This window comes from Lates calcarifer, linkage group LG10, assembly GCF_001640805.2.
Source record: "Lates calcarifer isolate ASB-BC8 linkage group LG10, TLL_Latcal_v3, whole genome shotgun sequence".
Lineage (NCBI taxonomy): Eukaryota > Metazoa > Chordata > Actinopteri > Centropomidae > Lates > Lates calcarifer.
The window spans coordinates 14,289,182-14,295,181 of record NC_066842.1 but is presented as its reverse complement, the minus strand read 5'-3'; the positions used below and the strand labels follow the sequence as shown (position 1 = coordinate 14,295,181).

Here is a 6,000-nt window from a genome sequence, read left to right as displayed (position 1 = left end):
ACTCAAAAAAGCTGGAGTTGTTGGTCTTAGTGGTAAACATGTGCTGGGTGGGGGGAGCTGAATGGCTAAGTTTTCTTTTTATCCAATAAAAATGTCTCCTTGCCAGATCGATTGTTGTTGCTAGGAGACTGAAGCATCCTTTGGCAAGGGGCTACAGCTCTCCACGTCTGTTGTTTCCCTCCCCATCTCTCTCTCTCTCTCTCTCTCTCTCTCTCTCTCTCACTCACGTGCACGCGCACTCACACTCACTCTCACACACTCTCTCTCACACACATACACACATACACGGAGCTGGCGCGCAGAGCAGTGGCGCCCATCCTCTCTCTCAGTGCGACTCCTCCGAGGGATCAGGAGTAGACTAAGTCAAACTTCCAGCAGCTTAAGATTTGTGCGCAGCCTTTTGAAAGGATCCAAGTCGTCAAGGTAGGTCACATATAACATGTTCCTCACTGGTGGACAAATGTGTTGCAGTCTTAGATCACGGGTTAGGCGACAGAGTGCAGTGGAAAAATTGTCAGTCCGGGACCGTTCGAGCGCGCGTCAGCCAATCCTACGGTGCTGAGCAATTTGCTTTGAACTTTGCGCAGGATTTAAACACCCAGTTGTACTGCATGAACGTGACTCCTATGTATTTATTTCAATGCTTCTACAGATGGCTGGTTGTGATAAAGACAAAAAAGCCCCGGTTGCTAATCTCTGCAGCAGATGCATGATAAAGATACAGAAGGTGAAACAAAGAGTATCTGCAGTTGCGTATATTACGCTGCGTGGAGAAGTTATTCGGGTTCAGACAGACCGCACCAAGTCATGTCCCGCGGCTTTAAGCTTCCTGGAGGAAAAACAAAAAAAGATGGGCGGGTTGTGCGTTTCTGGAAACAGGCATACAGGTGGATCTGATAACCAGGTCTTGTCAGTGTGTGTGTGTGTGTGTGTGTGTGTGTTTAACAGTGGAATGACTTTCTGTTCGCCTCTACACAACCACTCGTCACCAGAGAGGCATAGACCCGAACCAAAGGTATACAGCAGGACCAAAATGTCTACATCACATCAAATGTTACTCACACAGACTTTAGAGATAGAGTCTCGCTGATGTTCTTCCACTTAGATATTTCCCACTGACAGCCGAGCTTAAAGATGTGATTGAACTTGAACTTAATAGATGCATATTTTTCTGCATAAAAGCCACACGTAGTTCCTCCCTAAAATGATTTTACCTCGCACTCTGGGTCAAAACAACACATTTTAATTCTGAAGACAAGCGAAGATACGAGGCTCATGGGTTGTGTTCCTGCAGAGCAGGTGTGTCTTTTATTACACTCAACAGTGAGCATAGACCGACCTTCCCCTTTCTACATAGTGCTCAATTATTACTCAGCCAATAAATAACTTTGGCTTGGTGTTAATATACCTTGTTTGTTTTTTGAAATGACATGCAGCAGACAAGAAAGAATTAATGTTCCTGTTTATTCGAGTGATGTACTGGTATTGAAAACTAGAATTAGAATGATATGTTTCATGATTTTATAAAATCATGGTGTTGTTTTCCTCTATGACAGTTAGTAACTGTGTCTATAACGGTTTTGGAATTGCAACCTCAACATCAGAGGATGGGCTTACTACAGTCAGGAGAGTGAGAATTCTAAATGAACTCTTATTCTTTATGTGCTCTATTAGAGAGGAGTGAAAGAACAAACATTTACTCAGAGGAGGGATGGGTAGAGCCTGTACTGCCAGATATCTGAAGTTCTGGTCCCATAGCAGAGACGCAAGAAACAATAATGATAATAATGATATATTTGTCTTGTGGCCGTAAGGAATGAAAGCATGGAATGACGCAGAATTTGCAGAATTTGGATCTTTTCTTTAGGGGTGGGGTCAACATATGTGTGTATTTGCACATGTGTCTGTGTCTGTCTGTCTGTCTGTGTGTGTGTGTGTGTGTGTGTGTGTGTGTGTGTGTGTGTGTGAAATGACAGTTACTTGCTTTTCTGTTGTTGTCACATATTCATGTTCATTATATTTTACAATTTTGAAATCTTTTTTATTATATTAGGTTTGCCTCTGACATTTACTGATACAGTGCAACATATCTGTGTGTGTATATGTTCAAGTGTGTGTGTGTAACTTGTTGTGTAATTAGTGTAATTTCATACATGCTTACAGTTTGTACATACTGTAAGTGTGTGTTTGTATGTGTGTTTGTTTGTGTGTGTTTGTGTGCACAGGAGGGTCAGTCACGGTTTGGGAGGGGGTCGCAAGTGTGGGTGGGCATTTGGTGGCCTTGTTAAACCTTAAAGACATGCATACATGCCTCCCTATAGATGTGTCTGTGTTTGTGAGCGTGCACATGTGTTTGCAGAATGTGCATCCATGTGCGAGCCAGGGGACAATTGTCTGTCGGTGAATGGATCTGGCCTTGAGTTTCAGCATTTTTGTGTTGGTAAACGTGCTTACCTGAGCTTGTGTATGTACATTCTGTTTGTGTGTATGTGTGTGTTTTAAATGGCCTTGTAGCTTCCACACAGCACCACTCTCTGGACTGCATGGAGTACAGAACCTCATCGTTAGCAGTGTACTAGCACAGTGCATAGAAAAAAGCAACAGTGATGTCCTGTAGTTTTAACAGATATGTGGATTGGCAGAGGATTTACGTATGGTTAGGTGTGTGTGTGTGATAGATTTTGGATACACATGCAATGCAGGTCGTGGAATTTGGATTGATGATTTTCCTGGTAGTTTAATGTCTTTGACTTCACACTGACTTCACATATCCTAAATTGAAATCCCAGTTAAAGATATGGAAGGAAAAAATACATTTCTGGCGTAATGCTATAAAAACAAATAGATAAATGTCTATGTAAAGGCCACTTGTTTCTGTGCAAGGCAGTTCTCCAGACAAATATGATTAAAGTTATGCCGTACCCAGAATCTAACTTTTCAGTATCGTGTATCAAGCCATATACTCAATGTTGATCTATTTCCAAGGAGTTAAAAAAAAAATATCAAAACATCCATAGACGCTACACCTGCAACATAATCCACTTCTCTGCTCTCCATCCATGCTCCCTGTAAGGCACTCTAACGTGTGCAAAAACACCTGCTCATAGGCCTGACAGGATTATGCATGAGGACTAAGATTAAAGTGTGTTTAACCATTTATTGGTGAAAACTCGAGCTTCTGGAGCACGCAGAAAATACCGAGCATAAGGACAGACAGCGAAAAAAGTGGATTATGCTGCAAGAGTGGTTTCTGAAATTTTGATGCAGCCAGGTAGCGCTTCAGTTTGCATATTTCAAGTAGAGCATAGACTTCTCAATAAAGGCTATGGTGAAGATATACACCGAGCATATTGTACCTCCTGTTAGACAGTGGCCTTGTCAGTCAATAATCTATTGAAAAGTAATGAATCAGCCAGATGAAACAATGTCATGGAAAAGTGGAAATATGGACAGTAAACTATGGCCTGATCAATGCCAAAACTGTCTACTACTAATGGCAGAATCATGTAAAAAATTTGTATATTTTTTCATAGGGAAATCATATTCTTAGTATATGAATTTGCTAGAAAAGCTTTTAAAATATATTTTTCATGAGCCGTATGTGCTTTCATGTACTGTGATCTACAGTTATAGTCTGGCTGTAGGTGTAGTCTAAGTGCATTTATAAAAACTAGATTTACACTAGTTTTGCTTAACCTAAGTCAGACTTTAGTATGTTGTATGTATGGTGTGGTACTTGAATCTACATAGTTCTCTCTGATAAATAATTTAATAACTACTAATTTATTAATAACTATTACTAACATGTTCTTCATTCAACCTGCACTGAAGTACATCTTTGAAAAGTCTTGCTGTTTGATGATGTTCCAATATAAGCTTCAGTATCTTTTTTTTTTTGCATTTTGCATTGTTGATTATTTAAGCAGTACTGCACAGTAGTAAATTGAAACATCCTTAATGTCTCTTTTGTGTAAAGTTAAGCACGTCGAATTTACCTGCGATGAAATTTGCTACATAAACAACCTCCCTTGAAAAGTACACTGAAAGTTGTACTCACCATAAACCCACTGTGTGTAATGTCTACATCTTTCAAATTGTTCTGACAGGAAAAGGGGCACATTCCCAGTCACACCGGGTGCGGTGCTGTCTGCCACTGTGGTGGAGTCAGAAAAAATGTAAACTCTACATCAGCTGGCTTTAATCTGTACTTTGTATAATAAACATTCAGCAGTATGTGTCTAAATATACTGGTGAATGCATGAATATTCATAAGACCTTAGCAAACAATGAGTACATGATTAATTTGTAATAATTTATTTATTATTTTTACTTAATAATTCATTATTTGTGACATTATGTATTACAACTCTGTTGAACATTTTGTTAACATTTACAAATGTTTAGTTTTAGTAATTTGTCACTACAGCTGTTACAGAGAAAATACAAAAGCGGTTAATTTTCAGTTTACTTTGGACACTGACACAGTGGTTTTTCTGCACCCTGTTTTACAATAATAATGAGTTTTATAGGCTAACAGTGTTTCTGTATATGAATACCTCTGAAGCTCTGCAGGTGTTTATGTGAACAGCTTCATAATGTTGCTGTCCATGGTGCTGAAGTCTTTTTAAAGTAACATGACTGATTTAACTCTTTGTAAACCATCTCTTGTAATACATGCAAAGTATAAATGACACATTTAACGTTAGGCTTAGTATTATCTCACTGAATACATGATGAAAATAAATAATGAATTTTCCTCTTTCAGTCTGTTCTCTCTGGTTTCATGTGTTCATCGACGCTGCGGACAAGGGGATGGAAACATGGGATCTAATGAGAGGAGTCTAACACACTAATAAAACAGGTAGGTCACTCAAAATCAGTATCTTCTTTCTTGCAAACAACAACTAAGCCAGGTATAATACACAAATATACCGACTAAACGTAACATTCCTATAACCAAAAAAGAGAGAAACGCAAAAACCCACCAACAAAACTGTGAATCCAGAATTTCATGCTCATGCTTGTGAAAGACGAGGATATCTTTGCCTCTGTTGCTTTGATTTGACCACTCATTTTATTTTTTGAGCTTTTATGCCTTTATTGAAAGGACAGTAAAGAGAAGATAGGAAATAGGATAGTGTAGGGGAGTCAAACCGGGGACCAGCTGCGCAGGGCACAAGGGCCCATGTGGTATGCGCCCTAACCATTTCGGCTATCAGATCGCCCCCTAGCTTCATTTTTTACATGTGTTAAATGCTCATTGGCCTCAATAAAAAAAAAAGTTACAGCATGGTTTCAGTTAGAAGAGTTTGCATCTCTAGAGAGTTCTATTCAGTTGTTTTCCAGGTACACTTAACTGGATGTAAGACAGTAATTGTGAAATAATTTAGATATAGTCTCTGTAACAGTGACTGAAGTTAGTTGCTGTAGTTGAGCAATTGAAGAGAAAAGGGGAATAGCTTCTGTTACTATTGATAACCTGAGAAGTTTGTGTAAATGTTTATGTATTTTCTTGTGATGGAATATAGTTTTGTTTTTAAATGTGGTTTTATTTTCTGGGTATTTATTTCCTGTGTTTTGGTAATCAGTGTTGGGAATACTGTTATTTCTACTTTTTATGGATGAATAAATTGAACATTTGAACTTTAGAGAAGAGAGCGACATCAAATTTCATAAAACTTTATCTTCGACTCCCATGGTGTTCTGTGCAAACAGAGGAGGATTGAACTGAGAGCTAAGGAACAGTATCATTACCTGCGAGTAACTCAGTGAAATAGTTCAGGGTTACAGTACTTTTGTGCTGAAAAATTATTGATATTATTACATACAGCTGAAATTGCTGGCAGAATTTTCACATTTTCATTTAGGTATTTATGATGGGTTGTAGCTATCCTGCAGTAGATCTCCATGTTAACCTGGGCAGCATGTGTTTAAAGTGTACAGGCACTGATTAAGTCATGATACTGCAGTTACTGAAAGATCTTTTTGTTAATGCCAGTT

General features: G+C 38.8%; 1 protein-coding gene across 1 annotated transcript in view; it reads left to right on the top strand.

Moving 5' to 3' along the window:
• The first annotated feature begins 274 nt into the window (after positions 1–274).
• Positions 275–6,000, top strand: part of grm3 (glutamate receptor, metabotropic 3) — a 38,464-nt gene continuing 32,738 nt past the window's right edge. The window contains exons 1-2 of the mRNA XM_018663865.1: positions 275–423; positions 4,766–4,861. The gene's annotated coding sequence lies outside the window, so the exon portion shown is untranslated. The remainder of the gene's footprint in view (positions 424–4,765; positions 4,862–6,000) is intronic.